Genomic DNA, 23,631 nt, shown 5'->3' with positions numbered 1-23,631 from the left:
GACATACGCGCACACACACACACACACACACACACACACACACACACACACACACACACACACACACACACACACACACACATACACACACACACACAGACACATCTGTATGCCTGCCTGTCTCTCTAGCTATATAGCCATATATATGTATATATATATATATATATATATATATATAATTTTTGTGTGTGTGTGTATGTGTGTGTGTGTGTGTGTGTGTATATATATATATATATATATATATATATATATATATATATATATATTCAATACACATGCTCACACATATATATATTACATATATAATATACATAGAAACACTCACGCCTTTATATCTCCCTCTCTGTCTCTCTACATCTCTCACTCTCTTTCTTTCTCTACACACACACATATATATATATATGTGTGTGTGTGTGTGTGTGTGTGTGTGTGTGTGTGTGTGTGTGTGTGCGTGTGTGTGTGTGTGCTTATAGACACTTAAATATATAATATAAAATATATATATATATATATATATATATATATATATATATATATATAAAATACATTTATACATACACGCATATTTCTCACTCTCTGTCTTTATATCTCTCTCTATATATAGTTCTACAGACTCTGGAATAGACTGCCCATACATGTCAAGCAGAGCTCCTCTTTGGCCCTCTTCAGAAAGAACCTTGACGATTAGATGGGAGAAAGGAAATTCTCCCCGGGGATCATGTCAGTCGGCCTGCTAGACAGGGGTCCAGAGATGTAAATAGTGTGGGAAGAAATAGCCAGGGGATTGTTATGGCTAGGCTTGTATAGGCCCTAGGGCCGATAGCCTAGTACCAACCTATGAGCCTATGAACCTATAGAGTAGTGATCCTGCACAAAAAATAAGATGGCAGTGATCGGTACCTTTAGAGAATCCATTTTGTCTTCTCTCTTTAAAGATCATCTGCAATGAAAAATACAACTTACCCAAAATTTTCTTAACCAGAGCAGTCAGTAGTATTACTGATCACGCAGTGTATTTTAAATAAGTCGCCAAAATATCTGTAGCAAATAGAAACGTATTTCCTCCATAAAAAGCATTATGTTTTCCTGTAATGCATGCATGCCCCCTTTGCCCAACATTTTCGCATAAAGCATGTTGATGATGTAAGGCTGGGAGTTCTGCTGATTGCACTTCCTTCAGTTCTGCTTGACCTGAAACAGAAAAAAAATGACATCAGACATTAATATTTAAGGAATATGTGTGAATTACTTAAATATTTATGTGTGTGTGCCTGAACTGTGACTCTTTTTTTCAATACCTCACATGCACTTCCTGCATAACTCCCTAGCCACAGTAGAAGTGCAATGTTAAAAAACAAAAATAAATAGATAATGACATACCTACTTCCCCTTTTATTAGTATATTATTTTGTTTAGGGAAATGGGTATAGTCAACTGCTTATTAAACTTAATTTTTTATTTCTATATTTGTTACTACAGTAACTTGAAAAGGAAATCAGCAGAAACCACAGTAATATGTTTCTGACACCAACTTAACGTCACTCAGTAACATCCATCACAGGTGCAGAAGAAAAAGAGTGAAAGGTTTGGCTGTGAAGCCATGATTTTGTAACAGTAATTTTTTCACATAAAACTGTTATTTTATGTTAAAATAGGAGTAGAATAGCTCCTACCCACCAGGGATCTTCTTGATAAAAGTCCAAACAGAATGCAGATGCTGCATTCCATTTCACCATGTTGCAAATTATCTTTAAGCTCAGACTCTAATCTCCCCTTGTCTCCCTTTCCCTGGCAGATATTTCTACCTTCTTCCTAGTCCCATAATTTCATATAAATAGAACAAAAATCTGTTCAAAAAACTTCCAAGCTTTAGCTTATCTGAGACTGATGGTGTTGATATTAGATTTTTTAAGAGTCTGTGAGGATGGAGTCTTTATTGCAATGCTATAGATACCCTTACTGCTTTGGTCCAACAAAATCCAAATGGCTACTCACTCCAAAAAGATGTGACTTTCTCCAGAGTTCCTCACTTCATCAGTTCATATAAATAAATTAATTTTCTTTTCATGTTAGCAAACTCTCACTAAGAAAAAATATCAGTTAAGATTCTTAACCTCTTCTGACCCTTCACATCATGCTCCTTTAAGTGATTGTACCTTTTCTGTGCTACCATGTAAACTCTGTGAATCTATTCCAACGATATCAAACATCTCCGCATTTACTGTGAGTCGCAAACTTTATTCAAATGATATCTAATTAAATCTGCTACCAATAAATGCTCCTTCAATACTCACCCAACCATATCTGTCAAGTGTTCCTGATTTTGCCTCAATTTTTGCCCTGTAGCTCATATTTTTTTTATTTTCCAGTAAACACTTGAGGATTATAGTCAGTAATGTCAGACAACAGATTTTTGTACTCATTGTTCAATGCATTATGATACAAAACCTATTGTTTTGGTAACTTTTCAGTGAATTATAGTAATGCTTAAGATTTTTATCTTATTTGGAGCCTTTGCTCCCCCAATTATTTTGGCTTTCTTTAGAATTATTGAGTAAAGAAGTTGAGAGCTATATACCCAACATGAGGTCTTCTCTTACTCTGCATCCTACTAAACATAAACACATTCTTTAATTTTAACATCTCGGCTGCTTTATCAAGTCACACATAAATCATTAACTCCACACTTTTTTACCATACCTCCTCTACCTGTCCTGGCAAATCACTACCTCCTTGTCATCTATTTCTCTACCATTTACTTATGGTTTATATGGGCTCTATTCTTTACCTCTTCTTTTGTTTTATAATAATGAATTATCATAGAATCACCAGTTCCAGACATGAGGTGTGAAACTCTCCTTTCTGGTGTATTAATAACACTTTTACCTTTATCTCTAGTAAAGTCTTTTTCTAAATGCTGTTCAGTTTAATCACATCTGTATGTTTGGACACTGTTTGCATGGACTCTTAAATTATCTTATGATTCAAATTGTTCTTTTTACACTACCCTGAGCTGGGTCTAATAATGGTTCTTTGGCATCAGTGTTCTACCCACTAAACAAATATGAGAGAAACAGAGAGAGAGAGAGAGAGAGAGAGAGAGAGAGACCCAAACTCAGTGACAATCATATGATCCAATAATTTAAGTAAATTAAAAGGCAGCATTGCAGACCCAGGCAGACCAGACCATACACTAGTTTATTAAAACAATCAAAGGCTAGCACTTTTGTTCCACACAGAGTTGAAGTATTTTGTCAAATGGTTTTAAAATCATACATTTATACAATTTGATCTAATTACTTACACATTTTTGATGCTTATTCACTTATAAGTAAATGTTTAAAGACAAATAAGATTGCGTCAACCTTCAAATTTTTAAAATGGGCTTTCTAGTAGTAACTCTGTTACAACAAGGATAAACACTGGCGGCACATTTTTAGCTATAAAACACTTTATCTAATTCCAAATCTACCTTTCATTCATTGAAATAAACTTTTTCTTAAAAAAAATGTATAACATAGAATACCTATACAAGATGCTGTATTCTCCCTGCATTTTAACACAGTTGTGATCCTACATAATTTGTAATGGTTTACGCCTTCTGTATCACACATGAATGCTGGAAAAACATCACAACTTGCAACATATACCATATTAGTGGTATGACATGTATATCATTCCAAATTGCCATAAGTGAACGCAATATATGGGTTAGCAAAATAGGGGCTATTTGAGATATACCTATAACATTTACATGCAAAACATCTGTGAGTGTCTGTTGCATTTATTCTAAGAGGCATCAATACTTTTTTATCCCTTCCATTCGCCATCAGTTTTTTAGTGAATGTACCCTTTCTACATAAAACATGGGGGAGGTCTCACACAAACACACTCAGAAACTGCTGGATTAGTGGATAACAGATTCAAAATGTCTGATTACTTTAAATAAGACTGTAGATACTTCCTGCATCTTCATTTAATGCTTACCCTGGGCTTGCCATTCTTGTAACCATATATTTCATCTGTTTCTTCAAACTAAACAGATTTATACTTCACCTTTATCTCACTCTTTATTTCTAGGTCTGGATATTGAAATCTTGTTCACTGCTTATTCTAATTGACTGACTCTTTATAATATTTAATCTCATATTCCTAAGATGCCCACTTACCCAAAAAAAATAACATTCTTTCCAGTACAGTCTTGTTCCAAACTTTGCCCTAAAAACTTTTTAAAATTTTCAAATCAAGGAATTGTATTCTGCTTTGTAAGCTAAATTAAACTTTATATAATGTGCACTTTTATTAATGTAGTCTGTGAAGTGACCCAAAGTTTCTTCAGTTCCCTTCTATAAAATGCAGGACTGCACAATATCATTTCTAAATGTTGAAGCTTGCACACAAGTTAGGCTTCCTCACCTGCCATAAACAGATTTACAAAAGCGGGGGCCATCACAGTCCTCATAGCTCCACCTGCATCTAAACAGCTCTTAGAATATGAAAAAATGTTATTCACTGAAATAAACTTTCCATGTTCACAATATTTAAGAATTTGCCTTTTTTTCTATAAATTGCATAACATATTGTACAAATTCTATTTACAATATCACAATTTTCAGTGATTTCATCATATGTTATTAAAAGCATCCTGCTTCCCGTTTTGCTTCCACACTATTATTTCTCAGTTTAACAATGAAATCAGAATAATCCTGCATGACTTAAAGCATTAGAACTAGTAACATATATGACGTCTCTATGGTAATAGCCAGGGATTGAGTTTTTGAACCACTGACAGAAATGGCCCGACTAAATGAAGGATTAACACAATCTACAAAATTTTCGAAAGTCCAAAAATGTTTGAGAAAAACGGGGTTAAACATTTATGCAGAACAGGTCATTTAAAATTTCATCAGCTTGTTTTTATTCCTTATTCACTTTTAATGTAGCAGTTTCAACAAGCCCTCATCAATGTTTAGCATATGGAACACACTACCAACATACTTTGTAGATTACAAAACTAAGATAACAACACCTTTGTCAACTTTCTCTAATGTTTTGAGTTATAGTTTGCTAAAGCGGTGTTTTCTTTCATCTCTAGTTAAATTAAAATACTTACATTTGGCCGGTCTTGGCACCTTTATGATTTCCACCTTAACACAGGGGCAGTAAAGGGTTGCATGTGCTAGGTTTTCGAAAACTTTCACTACTTTCTGTGTCATGTGGCAAAATACTATTATTTGTTACAAAGATCGATTTCACTTTCTAGTAAACAATTAGTGCAGTGATTGATTTACCCATTTTAGCCTTCTGATGATGTGCAAATGCAGACCCTTTTAAAAGTGTTCATTTTTGTTTCATTTTTTTCCTTTAGCAGAAATGTTTATTACCTTGAATTCCTCTGTACAGGTCTCTAATTATTCCTTCAATTTCACAGCCAAAATGATGTCATTAAGCTTCTTCAGTAAACTCCACTGTACTAATAGTTGCAGTAATACTGCATTCTGTTTCATCTTGGTCCTTTAGGAAATTAATCATAACACTCACATCATTCCAAATTGTTTACAATTTTTCCATTCAAATGAGCACATAGCCAAAATTCCATTAGCATTCTAAATTATTTTACATTAAGTAACTCTACCTTAGCTGAGAAAGGATTTACTATATATGCCTACAAAGATGAACACTTTGACTGTAAATATCTTGTCTTTACTTATCTGGAGTTTTTTCTTATTTTATTCATTTTTAACTGGGTGAAACAGTTCTACTATGAAATGTCAACATCCTGAAAGTTGACTTGCCAAAAGGATGAAAAATGTCCAAAATTCAAAAGGGCAAAAAAATATTTTTAGCTGTTTCTGCAGGGGGCAAGCTACCCTGTGGCCCCACCCCCACCCCAGACTGCTCAGATATAAGAGGCTCCAAACCTATATGTACCTACTATGTGGTTGCACCAACCTGAAGAAGGGAGAAATCTTCCAAAACAAGCAAATCATTTTTGCACACACTTAGTAACTGCACCAGTAATTATTTCCTCTGGGAAACAGTGTTCAGTGTTATGTTGTTTGCCTTTTCCTTTTACGTGCTACTAACATTCAAGTAGTTTCACCTCGAGCATGTGTAGGGGCACTGGGTAATACCACTTGACATGTGTCACTCTTCAGATGTGACAGAGGAACACTGGTTATGTGACTTACAAAGAATAATACAGTAGACACATGGAGATGAAAGAAATCAAACCCTGAATTGTATACTACAAAAAGTAGATTGTTAACAGCTCAGAGCCTTAATCCTGTAAGCTAACAAACCTTCAGGTGACCTGTCAGACACACTTGTACTAGATTGCTGGATTAGAAGTAGACTGCTGTGTTAGAGAGGGGTCTTATTTGACTTAGGTATGGCATATAAAGAAAAATGTCTATGTTGGCAATATTTTCTGAGTTGACCAAACTCATATCCAAAAATATTTTTCATTATTAATTTATTCAGCATAATACTAGGTGAGTGTTTATTGAAGCTTTTGTCTCCTGGTGTCATCTGTTAAAGCAAAGTGCTCAGTGAGACTAACCCAATCACCAAAATAGATAAATTACATTTCCATGACATCAAGTAGACCCTGCTATTATGGAAATAATCAGCATTCTGCTAAACCTTAAGATAGCTTATATTCAGAGTTATAGGCCTGTCTCCTCCTTAACTCCCTGACTTCAAATCATGTACTCAAATACTGCCACTTTTTGAGTATATTTCCTCATCCCAGACAGTCTAGTCTGTTCCTCCCTACACTGCCATATATAAATAAAGCATGACTTACTGTGACTACAGTTGCATGACATTCCTATGCTTTTCAATACCCTCTATACTTTCTTCAGTTGCATGACATTTTTGTTATTTAACCCCCATGCATTACAGGTTAAGTTTGCATAAAATTTCATCTTAGCTTCTTTATTTCACTGTTTCTTGAATTATATTGTTGATTATATTTTAATACTATGGCCAAAGTAACTCAATCAAAAACGTGTTTGTTGCCTTGTGTTCTTTCTATCCATCTTGGTTCAATAAATACTGTTGTGGGTGTTTGGACATTAAAGTTTTCTCAAGCAAAACTATAGTTGCATAGAGGGAACATATGCTTGAAAAATCAGTAAAATAACTAGTATAGAAAGACATTTACATAAACAATTCATGTATGAATTATAGGAAACTTGATACCTTTAGCTGGCAGTGTATCTGACTCAAGGCTGAGTTCAACTGCAAAGGAGTTGTTATTCTGTGCAAAATACATTCATGTAGCCATTGGTTGTATATATAACAAAATGTGCACCATAACATTCTGTTTAGGGGATGGCACAGAATACAACTGAGACAATATAAAAATGTACAGATACTGAATTCTACCCAGTAATTCACAAAGCACCATCTGACAATATAACAACCACAATCATGGGATTTGAGTGAAGAGCCATATTGAAAGGAAATAACAGAGATGCAGTTAAGGTGGGACAAAGAAGGCAGCTGCCCTGGGCACAAGTTGTCAGGGAGGCACGATTGACAGATGCCAGTGGTATGGGAGTGCATTGATTTATGAAGCCACAAGGATATCACAGATTCATAAATGAAATACTGTATTTATGGCTTGGTTGAAGTGCTGAATCCCTTAATGTGAGGGGAGTGTATGGCAGTGACTGCAACAAGCTGCTGGTTACATTTTCAGCTTGCAGCTTGCTTTATTTTTTCTCTTCAATGTGAGAAGATGCCAGTTTTGGGGATCTGTGCAGCAGTAGCTATGGTTCTGATAAATAGTATCACTATGTCATGGCACAGAGTGCACAAAGAAAAATAAAGTCTTAGATGAAAAACAAAATCACATCATTATAGCAGCCCCCACCATGGCATCTACAGATAAAAAAAAAATAGTAATTATTTACAGGAATGCTGCGATAGAAGTGCACTATAAAAAGATTAGGATATTATGAATATCATTGGTTCCTCTAGTTTTTAACCATGGTGATCCTTTAAAAGTTATCCCAACTAATATGGTTTACTCTTCCAAAAGACAAATTGGTTTAGAGAAGGACATAGCACTTGCACAACTCTTTCCACATGTGCAAACGCTATCTCTGACCTTGTGAATTTCATTAGTATCTTATGTCATGATTTATCAGATGGTTCTGTGTCATTAGACTTTCCTCTACTCATCAGACAGCTTCTTTATCACAAGTTCTCTAATTACATTCACTTATTTTTTAAACTGTTTCTGCAATAGAATATGATGAGACAAGTACCATGACACTTATTCCTTCAGTGTCACCCATAACTCAGAAGTACCCCCAGTGATCTAAACTGGTACCTCTCCTTTTTACCCCCCTCCCCTTTTAACCACTGATATTTCAAACCTATAAGCTATAATGTGCACAGATTATAGAGTCATTGTGCAAACTACTCACAAAGTCTAGGATATCTGCAATTGAGTTCATTCATATCTACTGGCAAAAGTAGGCTGGCTGTCATCCTATCGGGTGGTACTAAATGAAGAAAAACAATAAAAGTCATGCTATCTTGTATCCTAAAGATGATTAACGAAATAAATATCCACTGGCAGTTTCCTCTTGAAACATTTACTCCTCTTAAATATCTGGGGGTGTAGTTAGAACTTTTTCTCATCAGGCTAACCAGGGAATTTCTAAATTGGATAAACATTCAGTTTATTAATGGTATTAATGTGCTTTTCATCTCCTGCGCATTTCATTTTGTTTACTAATAATAACATACTGCTATCCGATTTAAGGCATTGTCTTCCCTTTCATTTTAATATATTTATGTATTAGTTATTCCTAACTTCATGGTGTGCAAAACAGGAATGGCAGATTTGCTCTCCTTACATTTTTTAAGCAGCAACTTTGTCACAAGGTGCGATGGTTCCACTAATTTCCAATCCAATGTAGAGCTGAAACAGAACTTTATCTTTTGTATTAGAATTACTGTCTGTGTCAGAAACATACATCTCAACCTCTTAGCACAAGAATTCTGGACAAAGCCAAAAATAATGGCAGGGCAAAGAAAGTTGCATTAATATCAGGTTTGGCATTAGCACAAACTGCAGAATATGAAGTCTGAAACTCAAATGTCCATTATTATTTAGGGGTCTACTACAAGTGTTCACATGCTACTTAACTCTCAACCCACTTGCTCACTGCCACTTACTCGAAAAAGGAAATGCTCTATCTCCCACTAGTTAGCACTCCTAACACCCAAACCTATAAAACTGTATAGCCCTAATAGAGCTCTAAGTCTTAACCTAAAACTCCCACCCAGTTCCTAATCCAACTCTACTCTTCCTTACCCGAAACTTCCAATCCTGTCCCTAAATTTAAATTCTCCAATTGCTCCCTATGCTTAAAACTCCACTTCCCCTCCCTAAACCTATAACTCCCTCCTCACTCTTTAACTCAAAAATTCCCCTCCTGCTCCCTAAACTAATATCCACTTCCTAATCACTGGCATAATCTACACTACCACCCTCTCATTCCCTCCCCAGCTCAAGTACTCATCTTCAAGACAGTGGTCTTAGAGAGCTTGGGATTCGAGCACTTGTAGTAGAACCATTATTTAGTGACTTCAGTCTTCAATAATATGAATGAAAACCACAAATTCTATGATGAATAGACCAAAAATCTGGACATTCTACAAAATTCTGGGCAATTAAGAGGTAGCTGCAAACCCCGCTTGCCTTCTCAGTGTCAAAACACCGTTCCTCTTACCTCTTACAACAACAGCTTCCAAAGTCATTATCACATCTGGTTCCAGTATTTAGGATTCTTCCTTTGGTAGCAGAGAGAGAGAGAGAGAGAGATGATATCTCCACTTTTTCCTATGTGCCTCAGAAGCTCTTCAAGAGAACATTTGCTATTTCTCTTGTTTTTCTCACCTACCTTTTCTTTAAACAAATCACTTGGTATTCTGCCCTTCTTCGAATGCATTCAAGCTAGTCAGCCTGTTTTTATTAGTTATTCATATTTAAATAATATATGGTTAAGATTGCTTTTGTCTTTTTATCTTACCAGTGTTTTATTTTTTTACATTTGTAATCACTACTTCATTGCTGTTTTTCACCCCAAAACAACCCCACTCACCGCTGGAACCCTCCAGTCACTTTCCTCCTCATCTGTGCCCTGTTAGCCCTCTTTCTTGAGTACCCAGCACCCCGCTTTGGTGGGCTTTCCTGTGTCAAAAGGGGATCATCTTTTTAGTGACACCTTTTATGAAACCTAAGTTGTACTGGGAGAAAGAATATGGTGGCCATGATCTAGGGTCTATGTTAAATATTCAAATGCTTAAGTGTTCGAATCACTAAAGATTGACCTTTAGTGATCAAACATTTAAATGTTCAAATATTTTAAAAAATTAAAAAATAAACTAAACAAAAAAAAACCTAAAGGGTGTAAGCAGGGGGGGCAATCCCCCCGGCTGCACCCCCCACCCCCGCTACTTAAATACACCAACTCCAAGATCGCGCTACAGTGTAGGAAATGGGACATTTTCCATTTCCGCACTGTAGCACACTGAAGTGCGATCCCGGAGTTGGTATATTTAAGTAGCAGGGGTGTGGGGGGGCATAGCCCTAACATGTCCCATCCTGGTGAACAAAATAAAGGACTGAGTGGTGTATACAGTGCCCAGCTGCTAGGTTCTGACATGGTATCATGTTTGTATATACTTCCTGTTCCCCCCAGGATTTTGTCTTTATCACTTGTGGCTAGCCCCTGGCTTTCACTGGGACACGACACTTTCCAGCCCACTCCCCAAGAAATGAGAACAAAACATCAGCTGCCCACTCTTCTTTACCCTGCCTTGCCCATTTCTTTACCCTGCCTTGCCCAGAATATTGGCATTGAAGTCTGGCCTACTGCCATTGCATCAACATGTATGGATATTTGTAATAGTTTTATGATGTATAATTTTCTGTTTATACACTTTGTGTCTGAAAATGAATTGAGAAAGTCTAATTACTCACATTAGTAATAAATCAAATAAAGAAAGAAATAAGAAACATTAATTTATTCTTTCTAACTCAACAAATTAATAAAATTAAAGGTAAATAAAGCTATAGTGTGGATCACATCACACTACAAACAAAATATTTAACACCTTCAGCAAACTGCAACTTCATTGCTTAAAACATCTAAACCTCAATTGGATATCCGATCTTATGATCTGATAAAATGTTTTTTCTTCATTTATTTATCATACCAGGCAGCCATGATGTGTCTACAGAATTTGTGACTGATGCTATTCAGTTTTTACTTCTTTCTCAAAATACAAGCTCATTGAGTTTTATTGTTTGAAAAGCAGGTTTTTCACACTTGCATAGCTATTTCAGACATGATCCCAGCAGCTGGATATACAAGAAAGAGCTTATTTATGCACTTTGGCAGTTTAGCTACTTTCATTTTTATACCATGAAACCTCATCTAATGACAATTCAGCATAAACATCTGAGCGCACAGAACACAACACTAATCACAGCTAAGGTCTCCAGTTTTGTTAGATTCAGGTAAGATGCTACACAATTTGATGGTTGATACTAAATCAGAAAATTTCAAAATGTTCTGCACCAGAGCTATATTAAACATAGTTATTAATGTTATATTATCGGTACTAAATCTATGTAATTGATAGCTGAATAGGTAGACAACTCTTAATAGGTTCTTTTCATCCATGATTTATTTCTCATATCTCACCAAATTTCATTTCCTTCTTTCTGCTGTCCTACAGTGTCTCAGAAAATTACAATATCTTGGGTTTCTGGCACACTGACTGACATCTGTATCATGAACTTTTTCTGATATATCTTATTTACCTTCAACCAATTAATCTCTGGAAGCTTGAAATCATTCAATAAATATTCAAAGCCTGTCATGCATTTACTATACTCTATACACACTCACATTTCATATCATTAATTCATGGCCACTTTGAAACCCTCCAGCTTATTATTTTTAGGTAGCTCTAGTGATGAATGTCACCGTCACTGTTTTTCTTCATATATTCCATGTAGCCATAACTGTTTTTCTTTCCCTCCAAATTCATTATTTGCTGTGTTTGATGTTTTGCCAATATTGTCCTCGTGTACTGTTGCATTTAAGATTATATTTACGGCCAACACTGCATATCATATTTGTGTTGTACTTTTGTCTACCATTCATTGTACTTCACTATACATTACATTTCCTATATTGTTTATTTGGAGCTTTTTCATTCTGATCTTTGCTTGTAAATGGCCTTTGCCAGGTTAGATAATCCTGTCAAAAATACATATCAATTAATGACATGAGAAGAAACAAAGTAAACATGACAATATTTCAAAAAACATACGTGCGGTTCAAAATTATATGACTTGTCTGAAAAATTATACAAGAGCGTGGTATTGTTTCGACAGATAGGTACAAATTCTTTTTAGGACTTCTCTGCACCACAGCATGAATAGAGAAATGAGTATAAAACATATTTCATTTGAAATTTTTAACAAACGCTTATTTTTGAGATGCAGTTTTTATCAGTTTACACAAAAAAATGAAATTCATAGAATTCCCAGAGGTCCAGATGGAGAATTGTACATTTTAGGAACCACAATTGAATAAAAAACTGCCATGCTCTAATACTATATTTTAATCTGCTCAGAAGAGAGCAAACGATAGACAGACAAAAGTCATTTATGGGGGTACATCATATATTTTTGTGGCTGAAAGATAACCTATTTTTTCCTAGACATTTTCTGTGGACTGATTAATCTTGTAGTCCAACTTGAATAACAGGCTACTTAATAATATAAGTTCACATACCACTCTAATTTAACTGACAGCACAACATTTCATCAGTCTGCATGCCATATATATATATATTTTTTTTATTTTATTTCTTTGTTAATCAAGTAAGTCCCCTTTCAGGGTCAACTAATGAGCACCAGTCTGGTTAATTGATTTGCTCAGAGTCATATAATAGGCAAATAGACATAGAAGGATTTAAACCCTGAACCCCTGAGTACAGCAAGCAGCTTATTAACAGCTCACAGCCTTAATCCTCTGCACTAAGTGCCAGGCACACTTGTATGCCTGTGTGCATCTGTGCCTGTATGTGTGTGTGTGTGTGTGTGCATGTGTGCGTGTGTGCGCGTGTGTGTGTGTGTGTGCATGTGTGTGTGTATGTGTGTGTGCATATATGTAAAATTTCTGTTGCAGGTCCTAAATACATGTTTCATATAGAGTTATCCTCCAATCAATGATTTAAAACTAATCATCCAGCTTTCTTGGATAACAGTACCCTGCAAAAACTGAAATGTATCTTTCTATTTATCCATAAGTTTGTGTTGAAATACAGAAGAGCCCATGAGGTTATTTCATAAATGCAAAAGTATTTTGCAGCTCAGTTTTGCAGATAATTAATTATATATTGACTGGTCTTTGCTAGCTTACACACCAGTGTTACAAAATGCAAATGGATGAAGGGCGTGTGTTGAGTTTTGCTGTGCACATTCCAGAGCTTGGTTATCTAGACAAGCTGTGTCTATAATGTTGCATATAACTGTATCAACAAAATAAAATATGTTTTTCAGTTCCTACTGCTGTTTTGAACTAGTTGAAAGATGTCAATGTATTTCTCTAAAAAGACCATCAACTCTAACTGCATCAATATAAAGTTTCTACTCTGTATTTTATGTTGTGTAGTAAGGTTTGTACCCATTAAAAAGCACCATTTAACTGCATATAATTTGTTATTGTCTTTGTGAAATACTTCAGACTGCATTTCAAAAAGAAAATAGATAATGTTTCAGAGAAAGATATTAAGTTCATCACAGCTGCCATCAAGTAACAAGGTAATTTTCCAGTTCTAACCATGCCAGCATATCTAGGAAAAGAAAGACTTTATTTCCTGATACTGCATCCACAAAAATAACTAATAGCTTTTTTTGTAGCATCAGAATCTAGGTTTTGAGATATTTCATCATTAGGAGATGTATTGTGGCAACTAATATCATTTTAGGGAAGAAGGGCAGTTGTGCCCATATTTATACAGCCTTCTTTGGCTGTTCTTTGTCTCTTATTTTTACAAAGCTTTGCTGCTTACTAGGTTGGTCTCTGTTCTTTAAATATTGCTTGTGTTGACTCGAGCAGCCCTGGATGTGCAGATGAATTTTGTCCTCATGACTTATTCTGTTTACTACATTATGAAGACTTAAGAAGTGTGGCATGTTCTTTCTTTTTTCATTTTCTGATTGCTGTAGACATTTTTCATTACATGCATACATTTGTGAATCAAGTTTATTTGAGTAATGAATTGTAAAATTTCTGATGAGGGTCCCACATGTAAGTTTCATAAAGAGATGAATTCCAGTTGGTAAATCAAAACAGATTCTCCAGATTTCTTGTATAACAATATACTCTTGTTTTGTTTTCTGTGCCTCAGGAGAATCATCACCATAAATTGTCTCCTCACACTGTATCGGTTGCATATGTATCAGTGTCTGTGCAAGACTGCTTAATCCATAAAACACACAAACACAGTGAGTGAGGCTCAGGAATGAGAACAAAGAGGTGTAACAGAAGTCATAAACATTCACATCCAAACCATTTCTTCTTAGCTTAATCTCTCCTCTGGGTACAGCTTCTTCATGCATGTATGAACTGACAAAACCGAGCTGTGTAATTAGTCAAAACACCAGAAAACACATACATGCCATAAAAGTTCAAAATATGGCAAAAGATAATAACATTTTAAGGTGTGTGGACAAGGCTGAAGACAGAGTGGCCACATAATCTATAAACTCCTACCAGGCTGTCTATTAGTCAACTCTAAGAACCATCTCTTTCCCCAAAGAGCTACTATAAGTAGCACAGAAATAAAGGAAAACTGAACAAAGATTGGAAGTACTAAATGACAGACACAGAGAAAGAAAAGCCAAATAACAAAATACCTCCAAACTCCACAATCCACATACTAAATCCAAAAGAAACTCTTCACACCAGCAAGTCGGAACTAATAGCAGCTTTATTCACATAAACACACACTGGTTTAGCGTCTTCTTCCCTACTGAAGGGACTTCTTCAGAACAATGCCATTACAATAACCCAGTGTTTTTATACAAAACTATACCCAATTGACTAATTGGATAATCACCAATCAACCCAAAAACACATAAGAAATGCACATAAAAAATGCCTAAAATACATATTACATTCACATCAAAACATGACATAAAAACTACTTTCTTGTTGTTATGCATTAAAATACATATCATGGCAATAACCACAGCTTATGCCATTACCCTAAAATATGCTTTAATTTCAATATACAAGCAATATTTACATTTTCATTAATACCATGTAGTTGGGTGGCATTTAACCTAAGCTGCCACCTTAACTCACAGATGTCTAGATGCACATCAAGCACCCACCCCTGAGCATCCACCAACTGCTGCAAAACTGAAAATCTAAAAATGTGGTCCTTATTTTCAGATATGTGCCTACTCAAAGCATTGGTCATTTTACAATTTCTTATATACAAAAGATGTTCATTAAACCTCTCCTTAAACCGTCTACAGGTTTTTCCCACATAAAAGGCGGGACATGACTGGCACTTAGCCAGGTATACCACATTTTTGATGCAGCAGTTGAAATGCCCTGTTATGTGAATGTTCACACCATTTAACTTAAAATATTCTGAGGTCTCTGCTATATTCAAAGACATGCATCTGCAGCATTTCATCACGGGCCTCTGCTGAAAAATGGCTTTGTTCCAAGTCTGACTTTCCCGGTTAACAAATGTTAAATAAATAAATAAATATTCCTACAGCAATTCCCCATACCGCATCTAAAATTCCCCCATTTCCTTAAAGAAACAGTCGATTCCTCATGTCCCTTGGACTCAAGCAGATTTTTAAAAGATCTATCCTTTCTGTAAACAATCACAGGGGCAGACCCTACTCTTTGTGCAATGTGATGCTCATATAATAGAATTTCCCAATTGCGCCTAAGGATTCCAGCAACTGCCTCAGCGTAAAATTGAAAGTTGTAATGAAACTAAGCTTCCTATTGGGCTGATCTCTTTTAACTTTCTGCAAAACCTCCAATCTCAAATTGTCTCCATGTGACCTGCCCAAAATAGGCTTGTAAATGTCATCTGCCCGCCTTTTTACTACTTCCTTAGCCACCTGCTCACCAATCTACTAGGGTATCCCTTCTTTATAAACATTTGGGAAATAAAATCCACCTCTGCCTTGAAAGTATCATCCTCACTCACCATTCTGGCAGCCCTCACGAACTGCCCCTTAACAACAGACTTTTTTTGTGAATAGGGATGCCAACTGTCAAAATCCAGGTATGAATTTGAAAAGGTTGGTTTACGATGAATTCCTGAAACTAATCTACCTTTTACTTTATCTATGTCCAGACTCACATCCAAATAAGTAATGTGTTCCATATTTTAATCAAAGGTAAACTTTAAAAATTCCACTGTACCATTGATGTAATCAAAAAGGATTTTTAATATTTATATTTTTTTGATTTTTTTTCTCTTTTTGACCACCACGTTACCACTGTGGTCAGAAAGTCCTTCTATGTGGCACATCTCATTACTAAGGGTTTTGCATCCAGGAAGAAAGAGGTAATTGTCTCCCTCTGCTCTTCCCTCATTAGGCCAATCATTGAGTACAATGCCCCATTTGGCATGTACCTCACTAGACACCTGCAACAACTGCTGAGGCCGCAAAAGTACCTCACAAAGAGGATCCTAGGCCTTAAACACTTGTCCTATATGGACAGACAAAAAACTCCAATTATTCTCTGTCTCATATCGCCTACTTAGAGACGATCTCTGCTTGACTTACAAAGCCATGTCTGACCCAGCTCTGTTAGAAATGCTACATCTAAAGAAATCCCAATCCCTCCACACCACACACTCCAGAGACCTCAACCTCATTACCATAATCAACAGAACATGCTGGAGGGACAAGTTCATAACCCAGAGACTGCCCATGCTATGGAATAGACTTCCCATACATGTCAAGCAGAGTACCTCACTGGCCCTTTTCAAGAGAAATCTTGATGAGTGGATGGGAAATAGAAAATTCACCCTGGGGATCACTCCAGTGGCTCTACTCAACAGAGGCACTAGGAACTAAGGTTGAGTGGCACAATGCCATGGTAATCCTATGGGCTAGGCATGTAAAGGCTCCAGGGCCGTTAGCCTAGTACACACCTATAAACCTATGAACCTATAATAACTCTTCACTGTCATCCCATACAAGATATATGTCATCCAAAAATCGAATGTAACAAGAAATATACCCATAAAACTCACTGCTAAAGACATATTCTTGTTCCCAATGACACATGACATAATTTGCAAATATGGACACGCTGTCCCCATAGCTACACCAGCGGCCTGCTTGAAATACTGACCCTCAAAATAAATATAGTTGTTCTTTAGGACAAGCTCCATTAAAACTAACAGCATATTGATAGTGTCCTGATCATACATACCTGTTTTTAGTAACTGAATCTCAAGCTAACTCATGTGGTATGACTGAAAATAAATTACAAACATCAATGGTAACCAAAAAAATGTTATTACAAAATTGGACCCTGTTTAGTTTTTCCAGAAAATGCCAGGAATCCTTACAAATATACTCAAAGCACCCCAAACCTTTTTCCAAATGTGAATCTAAAAACCTACTCATAAAGCAGGTCTTTGCCTGCTTACCATCAACTATGGGCCTAAACCTTGGATTGTTCAGCCCTTTGTGAATTTTAGGGATGCCAAATATATTAGACACCATAGGATGGTCATTCCTTATAAATCTGTATTGGTCCTCATTCAACTGACCCTCCAAAACCATGTCCTCTAGCCTCAAATCAATGGTTCAATTCATAATATTAACCTCTATGAGGGAACTTTCCTCATAAACTTCCTCCATTAGTAAGGTGCTCATGGCATTGGAATAATCACTAGCATCCATTATCACTAAGCCACTGCCCTTATTGGGCTTCATAATACGAATATTCTGCTCTTTCACAATTTCCATGAGCAATCGGTGCTCATCCTTAGTTAAATTGTATTCAGGAATCTATTTATATTCCTTAACTGCTTCCTAATGTCATTCTCACAAACGTTCTCATAAATACCAATACAGTTATTACTTGGTGTGTTAAATGTACTTGGCTTTCTTAATAAAAATTGCCAATCATGGTTTTGAACACCACCAAACCACATTTTGCAATTAAGCTTTCACACAAATAATTTAAGATCAATGACCACTTGTGCCACATTGCCCCTCCTGCTTGGAAAGTTAAACCTTTTGATAGCAAATTAGCATGCTCTGGAGTTAAAGACCTGCTGGAATAAGTATATGTTTTAAAATCACCACTCATATTGGTTATAACATGTGGAACCAAGTATTTTTCATTCAACAGGGCTATCAAAACATCCAGCTCATCTCATCATTACTAAACTCTATAACAGATACATTACATTGCTGTTCAAAGTTACAAAAATCCTCACTCAAGCCCACAGAATCCGCATTACTACATAAAAATCCTGATTCAACATTTTACTCCCCAATGACCATATCAGTAAACACACATTGCTGTTCACTTTCACAAACCCCCTCAGTTATAATTTCTGTTGCTGGATATTGCTGTTCAAAGTTACAGAAATCCACACTCAGGCCTTCAGATTCTACATTTCTACATAAAAATCCCGTTTCAACATTTTTCTCCCCAATGACCATATCAGGAAACACACATTACTGTTCACTTTCACAAAACCCCTAATTTCTAATTTCTGTTACTGTACCAGTCATTGAAAGTCTTGTTTGCACATAGCTACCAGCCTCCTGGCTGATGCTATTAGATTTAAAAATACTTACAGCTGGAAATTCATAAATCACCAACTTCTTTAGTTCTGCCGGTGATAATTCCGACCCCTCTGTGTCTTCGGTCTCGCCCCTTGCCTGCTGTATTCCCTCTGTCCATTCCCCGAAAAATGAGGCTGCTGCTGCTCTCCTTCTGTCAATCGGTCGGAATGCCGTAAATCACCACCAGTCTGTGACTGCTGCCTCATTTCCTGGTCTTGATATGCATTAGGCAGTGATGTCACTTCTTCCTCTCTTCCAACCCCCTAATTGGGCCTGACGTTGCCGCTACCATGGTTACCAGGCGAATATGGATACACCCACCTTTTTTAGTATTCATTTATGTCCCTTTTTATTTTGTTACATTTTCGAACAAATGCTTCAGAGCTGAAATTGTCCACCTTGTTGAAAATGTTACAGTAATTTGTTTGAAACCGCTCAAACAAGTCCTTTTTGACAAACTCATTATTGTCTTCCAAAACTTTAGTTAAACCATCCAGTGCTCGCAAATTATATTTTAGCATTATTTTCATTAAGTCCATCCCTACCTTGTCAAAAACTCATGCAATTCTTTTAACATATATGGATTAGTTTCATCCCCATTTGGATATTTTCACATTCTCAGACCCCGTGAGACTTGCTGCAACTCAATATTCCTCTCCAAATACAGATTTTTCCAACTGTAGTCTCTTGTAAGCCATTAAGTCTTTTTCTAAAAAAAACAAGCCTGTCAGTCAGTGATACATGTCTATATTGCCCAGCATTACCGGTGACCGGATCCTCATGAAAGTTAAAGCCATTGGCCCTCCAAACAGTAAAGTCCACTCCGGTTCCTCTTTGATCACTGCCCCGTGGGTTAACCGCATTTACTTCTTCCATTGACTGGTTGGCCTTGGATCCCCTAGTAACTTGTGTTAAAGGTAAACCCAAGCTAGCAAAAATACTTGGAGCTCCATTTTGCTTGTCAACCAAGGACTTAATCTGGGTTGTGTGCATTGCAAGTTGTTGATTAATTTGCTGCAGCAGCTCCATAATGTCACCATTAGCTGCAGATCCTTCCATACTGCAGAAGATAAACTAAATAACAAAATAACTCCAAACTCCACAATCCACGTACTAAATCCAAAAGAAACTCTTCACACCAGCAGGTCAGAACTCATAGCAGCTTTATTCACATAAACACACACTGGTTTAACGCTTTCTTTCCTATTGAAGGGACTTCTTCAGAACAATGCCACTTTCATAACCCAGTCCTTTTATACAAAACCACACACAATTGACTAATTGGATAATCACCAATCAACCCCAAAACACATAAGAAATGCACATAAAAAATGTGAATAAAGCTGCTATTGGTTCTGACCTGCTGGTGTGAAGAGTTTCTTTTGGATTTAGTACAGAGAAAGAAAAGGTCAAGCGGATACTGAAAATCTCCTTGGGGTGGCACAGGATATTGGTTCTCTGACAAGAATGATAAAACAGAAACCAAAGCAGACAGAGAATGTAAAAGAAGAGATTGTTGGATAACATAAAAAATAACAATGCTGAAATATTAATTGCTATTTACCTGGAAAGGATTAGAGAACTCCAACTGGTGGCAGGAAAGTTAAGCATGCCTATCTGAAAAAAAAGTGAAGAATAACAACATCAAGATGGGAGGAGTCCTAAAGTTAATAATGGACAGAGACATGCCACAATACTTCAAAGAAAGAATTCTTGATCCCTTACAGATACCCAGTTCCATGGATACTCAGAAAGAACAGAATTTACTGAAAAGGTATAGGCCACAAGTTTTAGAAATGCCTGAAAGATATGTGCTGTACAAAATGTACACATTTGCCTACAAAGAGTGGAAGAGAAGATGAATAAATTAATAAGTACAGGGGAGGGAAACATTAATAATTGTGAACAAGTGAGTTGTTCCAAAAGTGAATATTATCTGGACTGGAGAGAGACAGACAGCAAATGACTTGCAAGGGATACCACTTAAGCCTAGTGTCCCAAGTGAAATATTCTAAATATTCTGAAGGAGGCCTCTAACACTCTGATGAACACTTCAAAGGAGGCACAGCACTTCATCTGCCAGGAATTCAGAAATGACTATGTATGGTGACAGCAGGCCAGCTGCACCAGAAGAAGGCATGGAAAGGTTGGAGAGTAGATTCGCAGGAGATAAGAACACAATGCCATTTAGATGTTTTCAATCTAGCAAACAAGAAGAAGAGGATTTGCTTGAATAATGATAACTTGCAAAGAACAGGCCAGCCAATGGAAATTAAATAGCCATAAGGACAAATCGCTTGGTCAGCACCTACAACACAACATGAGAAAATCATCTGATGGGCCTATAACCATGTAGTATATAGCTACCAAAGAAAAGGAAACTGTAAAACATGGAAGTAGCTGGATATGTAACCCAGAGCAAGATCATTGGCGACAAAATGCAGATGAGAACAAAGGAGCTCCACCACCAGGGAACAGACTAAAGCAGAAGCAACAGTAGGAATAAGTTAAAGAAATAGAAAATCAGAAGTATGACATGAATTATACAAGTAGACTGTACAGCTGTAAGAGATAGATGGGACAGTCCTGAACCCACCCTAACACCTAAGGAAGGAATGTCAAATGACTAAAATAAAGACCTAGGAAGTTAGAACTGGGGAGTCCACCTTCAAAAAGGTCAGTCACAAGCAGAGTCCCTCATGGATCAGTTCCAGGACCATTCCTTTTTGGCATCTACTTTGAAGTCAAGGCCAGTGTCAATGGCCTCTGGCTGATTAAATGTGTAGATGATTGCAAATTAGCAGCAGTCACAAAATCTCCCACCAACACTAATATTCTCCAGGAAGGACTGGCATAGACAAATAACTGGTGTCAGAGAGCCATGGACTAAAACTAAATGCCAAGAAATGCATAATGCTATCCTTTGGGAAGTCATCCACCCCTGATAACTATCATATTGACAACACACCCCTAAAAATGACCCAGTAGTCAGGGACTTGGGGACACACATAGACAGTAATCTAGTCTTTGACCATTATGTGTCTACTGTAGTTAGGAAATCATTCTATGTTTTGCACTTATAAACAGTTATGGCATCTAGGTCCAAGTAAGTCATTGTTCCATTATATTCGCATTAACCATACCTATCACTGAATACAATGTCCCCATTGATATGTACCTAACCAGGCATATCCAACAAATGGAGTCTCCACAGAGGTTCCTCACTAAAAGAATACAGGCATAAGTAACATATCCTCTGCAGACTGCCTCAAGGCCCTATCCCTTGTCATCTGTCTCCTACAGGCTATTAAAGAGAGATCTATGCTTGTCAGACAAGGCATTGTTGGACCCCACCCTGATGGAACTCCTGCATATCTGCAAAATAAACAGCATTATAATTACCATTCTAAAGACTTAAACATTGCCTCTGCTATAAATAGGACTAGCTGGAGAGACAAGTATGTATCCCAGAGACTGCCACTTCTCTGGAACAGGCTCCCCATCCATGTGAAATACAGTTCCTCCCTAACCTAATTCAAGTGTAACTTGGACAGTTGGATGGAGAACAGAAAAGTCATCCCTGGTTTGGCATCTATGTCTCTAATGGACACAGGCAGCCTATAAATGGTTCATCTCCCAAGCCACAGCTTGTAAATGTTACATCTCTCAAGACCCTGCTTACACTTATCAAGGGTACCAGAACTTGCCAGAGATTTGGGATGTATGGCTAGACTTAAAAAGGCCCTTGTGGTTATTAGCCTAGTAAGCATCTAAGAACCTCTGAACCTATGATACATGAGTACAAAGGCTCTGGATAAGGAAGTGATACACGTAAGTATACCTTTGAGCAAAGCTAATAGGAAATTACTTTTTTCAGATGATAGTTATAAATTCACTGATAGTACTACAAGACAGAAGAGCAGTGAATAAAATAAGAGAAAAAATGGATGCATTGTAAAACCACAAAAGATGCAGCACAATCCAAACGCACAAAAAGACCACAGGGCAAGGAAATCCACACCAATAGCTTTAATGTCTCTGACGTCTCGGTTACAATAGCCTTCAAGGAGTACAATGTTACAAGATAATACACCTGCCTATATATACACCAGTTAATTAATCAATAAAACAATTATTCAATTCATTAAACATTTCCAATTCATTTCTGCATTCAACCCACTAGGAAACATAGTATTATATTTTAAAATATAAATAGATTCTTTGACCAACAATTCATTTTTTAAAAATTCATCACCATCAGCATACACTTTTATTTTTTCTAAAATAGACGCTTTAAGACCTTCTATGTTACCCCCATGTACTTGGTTAAAATGTATTGCTACAGAACTCTCCTGCTTGTCATTTTTTTATTTTTTATATCCCTGAGGTGTTAGGGATGCATGCCCGAAAGGATGTATTACAGTTATATTCTATGAAAAATTGTCAGTCATAATTTTTGTATGTACTCTGCCTTTTATTCAGTTTTATTTTTTGATAAAAAAATGTTAATAAGTTAACAAAACTAAGCAACTAGGTAGAAGTAATCATAACCTGTGAAATCTGCTGGTTTATTAGAAAGAAGTTGGTAAAATCTGAGTGAAACATTGTTAAAAACTAGGAGAAGAAAGGCCTGATGGACACATATGGTTACAAAAGAAAGAGAACACATGAATGGTTCACAAGGCATTACCAGCTATAGTAGATTAACTACAGGAAAAGGTATGAGT

Source organism: Protopterus annectens, chromosome 2.part2 (genome assembly GCF_019279795.1).
Source record: "Protopterus annectens isolate FY-2018-M chromosome 2.part2, PAN1.0, whole genome shotgun sequence".
NCBI classification, from domain to species: domain Eukaryota; kingdom Metazoa; phylum Chordata; order Ceratodontiformes; family Protopteridae; genus Protopterus; species Protopterus annectens.
This window is presented reverse-complemented; position numbering follows the sequence as displayed.